The 15,009-nt window shown below is 41.2% G+C and overlaps 1 protein-coding gene across 18 annotated transcripts in view; it reads left to right on the top strand.

Moving 5' to 3' along the window:
* Window positions 1-15,009, top strand: part of BMPR1B (bone morphogenetic protein receptor type 1B) — a 237,409-nt gene that overhangs the window by 145,709 nt on the left and 76,691 nt on the right. Inside the window, exon 1 of one of the 18 annotated variants that reach the window (XM_085222939.1) lies at window positions 12,624-12,777. The exons of the other annotated variants lie outside the window; for them this stretch is intronic. The gene's annotated coding sequence lies outside the window, so the exon portion shown is untranslated. Of the gene's footprint in view, window positions 1-12,623; window positions 12,778-15,009 lie in introns of those variants that run through there. 18 annotated transcript variants of the gene reach the window in all.

The following is a 15,009-nucleotide window of genomic DNA, read 5'->3' on the forward strand; positions in this document are numbered from 1 at the left end:
TCATGCTCATTCGAAGAATTTCTAATTCAAAGCATTGCAGTGTTATCCCTGCTAAAGTTTCAGTTCTCATCATATAATATCAGATGAGAAAATCCTGCATAACGTATGGCATGTCAGCAGAACTGTTACGGTTCTGCTCCATGTGATATACGTGTCTTTGGAACTGCATTTCAGAGCCCTTCTGCCAGTGTAAAGAGAGTTTATATTTCTGTAACTCTAGTGGGGATTCCTTTGGCTTGACACAATCCCGGGAATGTCTTTCAAACCATGTACATACACAGAACAGATGGCTTTCATGGGAAGCAGGAACTACTGTTCAGCATGTCATATTTTTTTGCATTTCTTGGTAGCTTTTTAACTTGAAATAATCCTTGCACAGATACTGTGTAACGACAATGTCTTGATCCCCTCTTTCCCCATCCCCCTATTTTTCTTTTCCTAACAATTTCAAAGGGAAAAAAGTTTTTCTCAGATTCGGAAGGGTTTTTTTTTTTTTTTTTTCCAAACTTTAAATTCGATGACTGTGCAATTTAGCATTTAAAATGAATTCTGAATTACTGAAACTAAGTTTTAGTTGGAAATTGGATAATAGAGAATAGTATTCTCTTTCTTTCAGGCATTGATGCTATCTGTCCAAAACTTAAAACTATAATTATTGACAGAAACGTAGCTGTTTAAGAAAAAATATTTTAAAATGTAATTTATTTTATTTGTTGTTTGATTATATCCCATCGTTTTGTAATATGGGACGTTAGTGTATGGTATGTTGTGATAGAACGCCATACAACCTGATAATACGGTAATTGAAGGTCACATTTTGTATTTTAAGAATGAGTCCTCTAATTCTCACACTCTTGCAATTCAAGAGATTCTGACCATAAATGGGTAGTTAAATAAGAAATGGGTTGCCCTATGCAAACATTGACTCATTAAATGTTTCTGATGATTCTTGTGCCCTTGTGGGAAATTGGCATTTTTTGGTCACAGAATAGCATTAAGTAGCTATCACTGCTTCTGTTGTGTTACACACTCTTCCACACCATTGGCAATCAGTTTCTCACAGATTTTGTCAATATTTCCATATCTTGATAAAAAGTTGAAACAAGCCATGAGAGGAAGGAGAGCAAAGCAACTTCAATTTTAAATGTTTGCTTGGTAGATTTCTTTGTGATAAAATCAGGATTTGACCTTGAAAATGTTTCCTAGTTACTACAAAGACAAAGAACAGAAGCTGTAAGTTAATATTCAGCTGCCTGTACAATAATGAATTACAACCTAACATTAGAGAGAAAAAATAAGTGTAGCCTATTGTAATTCTTTAATTGAAAATATATCATTGTGGAATTGTTACTTGGATACCACTCGTATTCCTATGGAAATGTGTTTCCTTTTATTAGCAAGTTGATTTATTTGATGATATTACAGAAATGTAGGTTAATTTTAATCTACTCTCCTTGTGTCATGTTGATACTGTCCAGCTACATGTTTTCAATAAGCATACAGCTTCTGGTGTCCAGTTCTTATTTTCCTGTCTGAGTATTTGCGAGTGCTGAGATTGATGTGTCATCTGCAGGCAGAGAACATTTTTTAACGTGTGCTACTTCTTTAGAAGGTACATACGGGGAACATAGAAAAAAAAAGATTAATCAAAATTAATGAAAAATATGGCAGAACTGAATCTGAATGAGGTACTCATTTTTATCTGAATGAACATAATAGGAGCTGAGAGCACAAAATGTGATTTCTTTCTGAATCACGTCCTTCCATATTAGGGGAGAATCATTCAAGAAAGGAAGTTGCATTTCTGGGTTTGTGTTTTGGTTGTTTTGGATTTGGGAGTCTCCTATCAACTTCTGGCTTTAATTGGAGGGTGTGAGAATGACTACAGTCTGATGTTCGTTTAAGGTTGGTGACAGAAAAAGTTATCAGACTAGTATCTGATCTGGCCGTGCAGATGTTGCTGAGTTATCTCCACCACACATAAAGTACATATATTGCTCTTCAGTCTCTGCCTTTCCTGCATGTTTTGGCACAGATAGATAGAGTTACACTGGAATCAGGAAAAAAAAATCATTGCAATTTCAGTTCTGTTTGCGGACTTTATTGTAGATATTTAATGAGTTCCCAAGAGCTTCCTCTAATAATGAGTGACCAGTGCCAGCCTTGTGTGATTTCATGGAGTAAATGTGTTCCTATATTCTTGGCATAAGTACATTTGTGGGGCTGGAGTTGCAGCAGGTCAAGTGAATAATATGGGCAGCCCTTTCAGTGATGACTGGCTGAGAGCAGGTCAACATCTCAAAACTCATGTGGCACTTCTTGGTGTAGTCATTCCTGATTGAAGCAAGCCCTCACTTTATTTGCAGTGAGTGCTCCAGATGTTGATTTACAATCTTCAGTTTGAGAGCGTGGAAGGATTAGAAGGTATGTTGCTGCCCCATTCAATGAAGCTTACATAGATGATTCTACTTTATGAGAGTTTAGAGAAGTGTGTTTGTTTTCCAGATGAAGCTGGAGCTTGCAGGCCAGAGCAGCTGTTGGCAAGATGTAGAGACTTGCATTGTGTGAAGATTCATAACCGTGTCTGTCTTAAATAAGGTGTTACAGTAATGCAGAAAGTCTTCATCAGTGAGATCTCAGACATGAGAGCTTCTCTGAATGAGGAAGATACAGCTTGTTCCATTAGTACTGATTCCTTTCCACATTAGAGGAACAATAGACAGTTTTCATTTTAGTGCATTAAAAAATGTGAACCTCAGTGGGAACTTAGACTGCAAACAGCCAACACTGAGTGTCTGTAGGGCATGTATTTTGAAAGAGAAATTCTGCAAAGCCCTTAAAAACTGTGCTTAATGACTGCTCAAAGTGCTACCAGGACAATCATAAATAGTGACATCTATATTTATAGCCTAAATAAGACAACCTGTGCTTTGATCCTGTGAAATTCTAGCGTAATGCTGTGCTATAGAGCCTTGTCCTTATAACAGCAATCAGATATCCTCAGTCCTGGTTCTGAGCACTGGGCTCTGCTGCCATCGGTGGGGAACGTGCCTGCTGAGATCTCGGGTTGTGATTACCAGCTAATTTTACACAGGCCATCCTAGAGCTGCTGGATACATATAAATCACTGCAGAGCTGTCCTGGATGTAAGCCACTGAAAAGCCCATGAAAATATTTCTTATCCGGATACCTGAGCTCTCCTATTTGCAGACTTTTAACCCAATTTTGCATTGCTCGTTTTGGATGAGTTTAGGCAGGCAAGGTGAAAAAGTATTTTTGGCCATTGGAACAGGAAATGTGCGTTTGCCATTTAAGTGCATGTAAATAGGGAAAAATCCTATTAAACTGGAATTGATGAGACTACATACAGCAGAATGAAAATTGGATATTTTGGTCAAATTAGTTGGTACTGTCCTTTTTTTTTTTTTTTTTTTTTCTTTTTTGCATTGAAGCCTAAAAATTGTTTCCTTTTGGAACAGTGTAAGACATACAATTATTTTATTTTATTACTTTATTTGGTGTTGCTCCTTACAATGTCACTTCTACCTGTTCATCACCAAGACATCTGGTCTAAGCTTTCCTCAGTGAAGCTCCTGTCCATTTTGAGGACATGCACAGCATGGTTTTGAAGATCTAATCAGAAGTGTATCTATAAATCTTAATTAAATCTTTTTAATTGCTTATTTTTAATCACTGCTTTGGAGGCTTTTCTCCACATCCTGTGGTGGCTAAGGAGGGTGAGCGCCCAGGCTGGTGGTGGAGCCTCTTCTGCAAAGCATGACCACTGCAGCTCAGTGGAGATGGGTTTTCCCTAGTTGAGCAGAGAAGGGATTTTTCTACATTTAAACAAAATGACTTATAAGTAAAGAAATAGTGGATAGTACAATTTTCATGTAGAAATAATTAAAGATTGTATTGTTAATGCTATTTTTTGTCTGTAGAAAGAATCAGCAAAGAGAGCTGCTGCATCTTAGTATTTACTCCAGCTTCTCACTTGGAGCAAAGCTTTTAGCTCCTCAAGCTGCTGAGGTTTGCTCTGCATGGAGGAAAGGTTTGGATGACTTTTTAATTTATATTAAGTTAATTTTTTTGTCAATGAGAGGGTTTAAACAGCCAATCCTCACTGCAGTCACCCGTACTAAGGAAATCCTGTATGAACTGGAAAGTGTTAGATAGGATTTAATGAGATTATCATGAACTGTTACTTCACAAAAAATTTTAACCCCCAGAGCAGCTGTGCTGTGTAACTGGGGACAGGTGAAGGAATTTGGAAGACTCAAGAAGCTGCATACTTATTTAAAGAGGCAGATCCCAGTTTTGTTGTGTTTGATATGTATGCTGGCTAAGAAAACTCAAGCAAGCAAATAAAACCTTCCATCAAAAGAGGGACTGCTGTTGAAGTAAAATATTTTAAAATGTGTGTTTATCTTTAATAATATCATGGAGGTGGTGGTGAAATTACTACTTGAAAATTCAGTTTGCAGGCTTCTCCTTGCCTTCAAACCAGTTAGATGTGATTCAGAGACATCACGTTGTGTCCATATGGTGGTAGAGATTGCATTGAGGTTTTGGTGTGTCTTGTATATTCTTGTATACAAAGAATTTAGTAGCAATGAAATGAAAACGACTTCATTATTGTTACTGTTGTTCCAAAATTTGCTAAACCTGAAAATACAGCCAAGATTTATTTTGATGCCAAGCACTGCTTGTGCTTTTTGCAAGTTTGAAACCATTAAATGCGTTTGATTTCTGTGTGTTTGATGTCTCCTGTAGTCCTGGTGCACCTGTCATTAGAGGAGTTAAAAATAGTGGGTGCATGTTATGGCATTAACTCCAAAGCAGTGCTGGGCACCTAAGAGCAGTGTGGTTCCCCAGGGTGACTTGCTGCAAGGTCCCAGCCAGAGTAGTATAATGGAAATAGACTGACCAGTTGTTTGACTTAGTAAAAGGAGGTGGTTTGAACTAGAAATTGTTCACCAGTAAGAGGTTTGTAAGAAAAAGGTCTTCTTCATGAGCATTTAATAACAGTTTTGGTTGGTGCCTATTTTGAATTTATAGGACACTTGACAGATCCATCAGAAATACCTTTTTTCACCCCAAGAATGTAAATCTATTTATTTGTCCATTAGTTGGGAGAATAGTTTGGATACTGAAATGTAAACTGTGATAAAGGAACTTCATAAATATGAAATTGTGTACACTGAGAAACTCTGCCATAAATTAATGAGAACAATTTTTTTAATAAAAACTTTGCCAATTATTTTTATGCATGCTTAATACCCTCTTAACTTCATTTTTCTCTGCTGTGAGAGAAGACAAATTTCATGACAGAGTGGTTTATTGATGTAAGTTTAAACTTAATGTTTTGTTCATTCAAATGTCTGTGCTGGCGAATGTTACATGCGCCTTCCTAAATCTTTATCCCTTTCTCTTGGACAGACCAGGGGGCTAAAAGCACATCTGGGCTCCCCGTAGCAGCATGGCTGTGGGTAATAAGAGTAAGTGTCCCACGTTGGGCACTGCAATGGGGTCCACACAAGTGTAATGCACAGTAACCATGTCTATAGTAATGCATTCTCTATGAGATGAAAACTAAAGACCTGAAGAATCAATGTGAGTTATTAAAAGAGTTATTTGAGGTGCTATGGGGCAGTGTTATGGGACCTTTCCTCTGTAACCAACCATGGTTCCCTGTTGTTCTTCCCATTCCAAGTCTTGCACTGTGTTCATAAGGAAAAGAGAATGGCGGATGTGGAAGATATGATGCAGTGTTATCTAGGAAGGCAGTGATATGCTATTTCTGGAACTGCTTTTGCATATAGTTAGCTTTGCAGGACAGAATGACTTCAGGGAAAGAGAAGGTAATGACCTAAATTAGTTTAGATCAGAAAGAAACAAGGGAAGCTGAGATTTTCTGAAATTATATTAATAGAGGCAGGTTAAAGTATTTTTGACAAATGCTCATTATCAAATATGCAGTCTCAGTATATTTACTGTATGTTGAATCAACTGAATACAAAAAATACCCTTCTTATCTTCCTTATCAAGTCAATGAAATCTTCTGCTTAGCACAGTGAGAAAAACAAATAAAACATTAAACTCCAAGCAACAGGTAGAGCTGCCTTCTGGAAGTGACTGTGTTGCTCAATGCCACATCCTACCCAGGAATATTGCTTTTGTATCTGGCCATCCCAGCCTATATAAAGAGGCAGCAGAAATAAGCGAGTGGCTAAAACACAAGATGAGCCATCTCTCAGAGGAGAGCAGAGTTTAAAATGAGAAGGCTGGCTAGAGAGGGCTTCAATAACTGGAGACAGAAAAAGGAAAATAAAATAATATGTATTAAAAAAAAAAACGAGGCAAATTGGATTCTTCCATTTAACCTTTTACATAATAAAAGACAGGAGACATCCCAATGAAATTAAAAAGCGATGCATTTAAAAAATAATAAAAAGCATATCCTTTTTATTGGAGACAGGAATACAGGCTAACTGAGCAGTTGGTCTGACCCACTGTGTCAGTTCAGAGAGTGGTGCGTGACTTTTTGGGGATACCTTTAGCCTTTGCAGTTTAGCAAGCTTTTCTTTTGCCACAGCCTGAGACATCCAGACAGTAGCCTGCTCTGTGGTAGGAGCTGAGTTGTGGTGGTGGAGTTATCGTGATAGGGTCCTCAGCTGTTTGAGCTGATGGCTGGTATGTGCTTTTGCTTTCCTGTTTGTGAGGCTTTCACCCAGATATCTAAGTGCTCAGACAGAAGTCTGGGTAGACTACATTAGGCAGAGTATGACAAAACTACTTGTTGTTTCTGCTTTAGTCAAACACATCCAAACTCCTTCAACTTTCCTAATTATACACCTTTTATGATGTTGATTCCTTATTGAAATATATTCAAACTAGCAAGGAGGTTTAGAAAAACTGAAGATGCATTCTTTCTTTTCACTTTTCGATTTTGATCTCCCTTGTCTGAAAAATGTACCTTTATTCTATAATGTGGTAATTCCTTTCAAAAACACAAACTTTTAATGGAGTGAGCACCTGTATGTGTCTTTGTGTGTATTGCTCATACTCCCTCCTTCACAATAAAGTACTCGAATTTCAAGAATGTTTCTCCTTGGGTTCAATCCACAGGCTGCTTCCTGTCTTGGCAGCATGCTGCTCCTTCCTTTTCTTGAGGATCAGTCATATTTGACACACAGCTGAGAAACAGTTTTAAATTGGATGGGGTTTAAAAAAAAAGAAGGAGAAGGGGGGACTTTGGGAAAGCAACAGAACTTCCCCACACAGAATCATAGAATGTCTTGGGCTGGAAGTGATCTTAAAGACCATCTGATAAACCCTCCTGCCATGGGCAGAGTTGCCACCCTGGTCAGGCTGCCCAGGCCCCCATCCAGCCTGGCCTTGGACACCTCCAGGCATCTCTGGGCAGCCTGTGCCAGTGCCTCACGATCCTCTGGTGAAAATTTTCTCCCTGATGTCTAATCTAGTTCTCCTCTCTTTTAATTTAAAATCAATCCCTCTTGTCCTGTCACTGTTGGTGTAAAAACTCTCCTGATTATAAGATCCTTTTAAGTACCAGAAGGCCACAATGAGATCTCCCCAGAACCTTCTTTTCTCCAGGCTGAACATGCCCACCTCCCTCAGACTGTCTTCACAGGAGAGGTGCTCCAGCCCTCTAATAATCTTTGTGGTCCTCCTCTGGGCCCTCTCCAATGGCTTCACATCTTTCTTGTGCTGGGGGCCATAGACCTGGACACAGTACTCCAGATGGGGTAGAGTAGAGAGGGACAATCACCTCCCTCACCATACTGATTACCCCTCTGTTGATGCAGCCCAGGATACAGTTGGCTTTCTGGGCTGCAAGTGCACACTGCTGGCTCATGTCCAGTTTTTTTTGTCCACCAGGACCCCCAAGTCTCTCTTCCCATGATAAGATCATACTGTGAACATGTTTCTTAACTTGCAGCGACAGTCTCCATCAGTGAGAGCACCTAAAACTGAAAAAGAGAGAACACGCTGAACTCTTCAGAGCATCCTTGACAAAGATGTTAGCTAACAAATGCATTCCCTTTATTTTTCCAATGTTATGACAAATGCATTTGCTCAGTCTTACTGCTGGTAAGGATGGTCGTAAAGAAAGCAAGTTTACATGGTGTAAGTAGGTTTCAGAGTTAACAAACGTATAAGCAAAGCAAATCATACCTTGTTCTAAGGGTCATTTTGTGTCTACAGAAGTTGGGAATAAGAAGCATCTAGATCTAGATTAGATGGTTTGGAGGGCTTTTTGTTTATTTGTATGAATGTTTGCAGTCTGTTTTGTCTGTAAGGCTGATACTCCATGGAAATTTAGACTTTACAAATTAAGTTGAGCCCTGCTGGTAAGTACATTTTGGAGCAGCACATGCATCATCTGCTGTGTGCTCTCATTTCCAACTGACTGTATGTTGTAATTTTAAATAAATGCGCAGACTGAAACAGAAGATTTAGCAAATGAGTTGTAATTCTCATGAAATCAGGAAAGCTTAAACAGAGGTGTCACTCATCACAACAGATGAAACAAATCAATGGTGATCTTTGTTTATAATATATTCTTTACAGAAGCATGCGTTATTCGAGGAAATGAGTTTAAGTATTTACTGAAAATTGCATGTGATGGACAATAAGTTTCATGTGTTCCTGAGGTTGTAATTTGTGCTAAGACATGTTCTGAAGTTACTCAATTTTTAGGAATGAATTTAAAAATGACTTTGCCTGTAAAAATGTGAGAAATAAAAGAAAGAAGCTGAGTTAGTTTTTTAAACGATCTGGCAAACCCTTTGTTCACTTGCCCTCCTCCCTACAGTCTCCCTGACCAAATTTGTTAAAGACGAATAGTTGCCCATGGTAACTGCAGAGAATTTGTTGAAAAGCACACTTTTAGGAGACAATGGGCCCCAAATATACTGTGGCACAGCTTTAAACTTTATTAAGTCTGTCTTGGACTACCCTCTCCTCTCTCGAGCTAAGTGGAAGAAAAGTTTGGCAGCCTCCACGCTGTGAGCGTGATTGATGCCCAGAACATCTGAGGGACTTTTGTGTCCAGCGTGCTCTCCATGAGTGCATAATGTGTGAATGCTCAAATAAGGTCAGCCCTTATCACATGTAATCTAGGCCTGAAAGCAGATCAGCAGTGACAGTCATACCCCATAAGTGAGAACACAAATCATCCTTGCATACTTTGGACAAGTTGAGGGATTTTCTCCCTTCTTGCTTGCATTTTCCCCTTTCCAAATGGGGGAGGTGATGGAAGGAGGACAAGCTTTGGCAGCACTCTGAAAAACAAAACAAAACACTACAAAAAACAAAGTAACCAGGAGGGAATACGTGTCTGGAATACCAGAGGGCTCGTTCAGCCATGCTGCATGCAGTAGGCTGGGGGGGTTGTTTGCAAGGCAGTGCTGGTCCCTGTGCACCAGAGCTATATTGTGAAGCTCTCCACGTGTGGAATGGGAAGGAAAAAATTGGGGCAAAATTCGTTCAAGTCCCTTCTTTTAAGAGTCTTTTCAGAGATTTCTAAACACATCACAGCTTTTTGTCTGCCTACCCTGGGTTTGAATGTCCTGGTTTTTCAAAGTAGACTAAAAGCATCTTTTTGTTCTTTTTGAGTTTGTGCACTGTGAATGGGAATGCTATGTTTCACCACATGGTAAGCAAAAATATTAGACCATTGCATCTTAAAGAATTTGTTTTTGCAAGTTCTCATGGAGAAAGCATCAGTAAGAAAGTATTGTATGAAGGGAGAATCTTCTATTTGTGACTGTTACTTACTGCAGTTTAAATGCTGGATGGTTGTCCAAAGTGTGTGTGAGGAGGGGGAGGGGGTTAGGGGGGAAGCAATGAAATGTTGTTAATTCAGACTTGATTTGTGTTTTGGCTTAGAAAAATATTTTAATGGGCAAAGAGCTTTTGCAGAACACAGAATTTATAAGAAATACAACAATTAGCAGGAAGAAATTAAAGATACAGTTACATCATTGATGACATTAACAACTATGGAAACAATTATGTCATCCTCTATGATGTAGAAGAAGAAAATTTTTTCAACATATATGATATCTTGAAAATTTTCTTCCCGTTTTTGGGAATATGATTTCCCTATCAGTGCAATTATTTTCTTGTATATTGCGCAGTGAATAAATGTTACAAAGCTGACCTATTCCACAGGACTGAGGGGAAGATCCATGAATGCTGTCAGCATGCCTAGAAGTCCTATAATTACAGCACATTATTGCTTGCCTTGTTTATTTATTTGTACTGCTTTGTGCTCTAATACCAACAGGAGTTCCCAGCCCCTCATTAAAAATGCACAATAGAAAAGGTTGCTTAGTTTTACAGCTCACATCTTGAACACCGAAGACATCAGAAAAATATGATCATAATATCTCTCTGCAAAAAGCCTCTCTCTTTCAGTGGCTTTCCAGAACTGAGTTATCATCGCATCTCTGCTCTGCTGAATGGGATGGTGTCATTTATGCATTTAACGACTGTTTACAAGGATGGATAGTGATGGGATAAGGGGGAATGGTTTTAAACTGAGACAAGGGAGATTTAGGTTAGATATTAGGAGGAAGTTTTTCACTCAGAGGGTGGTGAAGCACTGGAACAGATTGCCCAAGGAGGCTGGGGATGCCCCATCCCTGGAGGCATTCAAGGCCAGGCTGGATGTGGCCCTGGGCAGCCCGGTCTAGTGACTGGTGAAACATAGCAGAGGGATTGAAACTAGATGGTCATTGTCCTGGGTCCTGGGTCCTTTTCAACCCAGGCCATTCTATGATTCTGTGCTAAGGTCAGAAGTACTGGAGTATGGGATGGGAGACCTCTTGTGTTATTCAAGAAATGACCATGTTAACAGCTGTACTTGAGCTCCTACCATCATGCACTTTACCTCACTACTGCAGTAGGGTAGTAAGATTTGTGGACAGATACAAACTTGAATTACATACAGATTTTTAAAAAACTTATGTTTGCACAAGAAATTCTTTTCTGTGGCATCCTAAAAGCATCTCATTTTAGATTCCTTATGCTTTTAATGGTAGCCTTTCAAATTACACCATTTGCAAGTCTAGATCTATCCAGTTCTTTGCAGTCACAACCAAGAGTTGTGGTGTCCATCCCATGTGTCTGTAATAATGATTCTTCCACATCTTGCGGTCTGAAAGCTCACTGAGCATCATCCTGTCCTTTTGATGAAAGGTGTACAATACTTGGCAGATTGGGATTTTTAGATAAGCTCTAGTGCTTGTTTGTGCTTACATGGGAGACTGGGAAGGACATCAAGCATGTACATAGCAACACAGCATATACATTAAATGTGAGGCACAAGAATATTTCCCATGCAAATTGATATTAAGTGTGGAGCAAACCTGTAGTTAGGACTTGTTACAAAAAAAAAAAAAAAAATAGCTTAGATACTAACATGTTATATATTGCTATATATTCCAATGAAAACACAAACAGTCTCATAAATGTGTTCCAATTATGCGTATAGAAATCTATGTTTCTGTTGCTTTCACACAGCAAAATGACCTATTGATCAACCAGGGTATGGATATTTAAACGAGGATAAAAAAAAAGGAAAAGTAAGTGCCCCACATCACTGAGAAGGCGAGGCCAATACTCATTGGGCTTTTAATATCTGGACAAGACTTAGGAAGATGGCTCTTGGTCAGCTGGGTTTTGCTACTTTATTACTATGTGTTGCATGACAGCTGCCAGGTGCCCACTTCATAGATGTCATTTTCATTTTGCTAAGCGCTGTCAAGGATGTGGATCTTTGGCTCGCTCTTTTTAGTGTGAAGTACCCTTCAAAACACGGCAGTGAGATTTGCTCACTGAGATGCCAGCTTCTCATTAGCTGCAGGAGTAGAGAGAGTCAGTGCCAAACTGAACAAACTGGTCAAAAAGAAGCTAATGAATCACCAAAGCTGTTTTTCTCGTTATTAGTGTTTTCACTGCTAATTGCTACCTGTAGCTATGGAGTGAATTTGTAAATTCTTAGTGATTTTTTTTTTTTTTTTTCTTAGCGGTAGTTGGGAGTCTGTCCGTTGCAGCCCATCAGTCTGTAGTGTTGCTGGTGTAGTGCTGGATTCTAAGTTTGCAAGATCTCACCTCTGTTTTGCTCACAAACTAGACCCTGTACTTGTTCTGTTTGATGCCAGAATATTTCTAGTGCCTGTTGCTGTGCCAAAAAGCAGACCTGCAGCTGGGTTATCTGCTGAGATTGCATCCACTTGAGCAACTAGTAAGGGATCGAAACTCGTGTAGCGATGGAAAGTAGCGTTTTCTTGAGCAAATATCCACATGTAGTTAACGCGGACGTCCTGCAGCCTCAGCCCAGCTGAGGCAGCACGGCTCGGGCTGCAGCCCGGCTGAGCCGCCGGCAGCCCCGCGCACATGCCGCAGGAACTCATTTAGCGCCTGAGCGATGCCACCGGCTCCCCCGCTGCTTACAGCAGTTGTCCAGTGACGAGCTGCGGGGCGGGCGTCTCGCTCCGCTCACGCTCTCCCCCTCCTCACCTCCTACCGCTGCCGCTCGGGAGCCGCTCTCTGCTCGGCGCACCCCGGCACGGCGGCTCGGGAGGGGGGCGGCGATCGCGGCGGGGCCGGGGCTCTCCCAGCGCACGGAGCCTGCCCGCGGCCCGCCCCGGCTGAGCCGCTTCTCGTTCGCGTCCCGGGCCGAGCGGAGAGGCAGCAGCGGGGCGAGCAGCCGGGACCCGCAGCCGAGACGCGGGAGCGCAGCCGGTACGTGCGGGTGGGGGGTTTGAGAGGGGTTGCGGGGGGGGCTCGTGCTGTGCGCGGTGTTGGGGCGGGAGGGGAAGGGCAGCTCCAGGCTCCGTGCGCCGCCTCGCACGCCGGCCGGGTGGATTAAATCTTCCCGTAGGAATCCTGAGCGGCTTTAGGCTTTAACTTCGCCTGATTACTCCTTCTCAGAGCGAGCTGTTTGCTGTTTTTTGTTGTTGTTTGGATTGTTCTTTGTTTGTTTGGATTGTTTGTTTGTTTGTTTTTTAAGAACGCTAAGAACTGTTGCGCTTCTTTAGTGAGAAGGCTGAACTTGTTCCCACTGAAGTCCTAATAGGAAAGCATCATGCTAATGATAAATGAAAATGCTATATTTAACCATCAGGAAGCAAAAATTTGACAGAGCTAATAAGAGAAGGGGGCACTAATTAGCAGCAAACAGACTGTAATGAGGCAGAATTTTGATTGACAGCACAATCGTGGCAGATTTATTATGGAGACTGAAAATATGGAACGCGTGTTAATGAGTGAAATGTATTTACAGCAATTGCATTTGAAAGCCAGTTCAGTAGTTGGCAAATGTGAGGGCATGTTTTCTTTAGTTCATCAACGTGCTTACAGTGGTGTGCTTCATTCCTGAGCCGATGTTCTTTGAAAGGAGCGTACATTGCTGTCTTTGAAGAGTCGTTTTGTTTGCTAAACATCGGGTCTTTAAAGATGTTGCAAATAAGGTAGTAAAGCACTCCGTCTTTTGGCTGTTAGCAATCTGAGTATCACATCTGAAAAGAAGAACATACAGCAAGGAGTTTTTTATTTTTTCTCTATTAATTAGTCAGCTCCGTTTACTAAACAGTTAAACTTTCTGTGACCTCACCTACAATCCTCAGTCTGCAGAGTGAGCTTTTCTGATGCTTCAGCAGCACTCATGCAATCCACCTGTCCCGCAGCTCTGTGTGATGGGGTGGCTCAGGGGGGTGGTAGGAATGGGATGCAGGGCAGGTGGGGGGGCTGCAGTGCCAGATGTAGCAGCTCTTGCCCACCACTGGTTGATGGTTTTCTTTGTATGTCAAAGCAACTGGTGAAAGTCCTGTTTTCTGTCTGATTTTCAACTGAGCATCTCGTAGCCTGTGTGAATGCATAGGAGTGAGCACGGTGTCAATTCTGCGTAGCACAAGCAGATCTTGCAAGCTGTAGGTGCTATTTCAGCCCTTCTTTCAATCCGTTCTCTGGTCCTGTTCATTCTCAGAGACCCTCAGTGCAGGCTCTGGCCCAATTGCATACCCACCTGGGGGATGCTTGGAAGGGACCCTGTGGTATTCTGCCAGCACCCTCTGCTGCCCAAGCGGGCAGTGCAGCTGGGGATGTACGCAGCTCACCCAGAACCGGGTGCTGGCCATAAATGTATCGGATTTTTTATTAGTGTCTCAATTCCCTTGGAAACATTCTTAAATTGTTAGTGATCTGGCACTCCGTTTTTTGTACGATAACTTGAAAAAACAACGGGCTTCCTAAATTATCTTCAGTTACCAATGCAAAAGAACAAACAAACAAACAAAAAACAACCCAAAAAGAAAAAACTTGACATCTAATGTAGTTTAGAAACACAGATATCAGCTGCATTTAAAAGTGCATTTAGAAGCTATGCTCTTAAAGATGCCAGCATTCTCGGTGTGATGACTGACCCCTGGGGTGGGCAGCTGCACTCTGACATAGGAGCATCTGCAGAGGTAATATGCAGATTTGTAGCAGAACTGCAGTGAATTGTGCGCAGAAAACTCCTTTGGCCTGGAGGAGACCAAGATGTGAGGGTGGTGAGTCACTGGAACAGACTGCCCAGGGAGGCTGTGGATGCCCCCTCTCTGGAAGCATTCAAGGCCAGCCTGGATGGAGCTTTGAGCAACCTGGTCTAGTGGGAGGTGTCCCTGCCTATAGCAGGGGGTTGGAATTAGATGATCTTAAAGGTCCCTTCCAACCGAAACCATTCTATGATTCTGTGACAAGATGTTTGCACCATTGCAGAAGTTCAGGTGCAAAGATCAGCATGCAAAAGGTACTCAGAGTTGCTCCCTAGATATTAGATCTGATCAACACTGTAGCTGCACGTCAGAGAAAGATTCCTAAGAGTCTGATTTGAAATCCAGCTGTTCCTGAACTCAGTTTGCATTGAAAGTATGCTCCCATCAGTTGGGAATGGAAGCTTGACTTGGTTTTTGAGTGCTTGTCCAAACTGCAACA

This window comes from Meleagris gallopavo, chromosome 4 (genome assembly GCF_905368555.1).
Source record: "Meleagris gallopavo chromosome 4, MGAL_WU_HG_1.1, whole genome shotgun sequence".
NCBI lineage: Eukaryota > Metazoa > Chordata > Aves > Galliformes > Phasianidae > Meleagris > Meleagris gallopavo.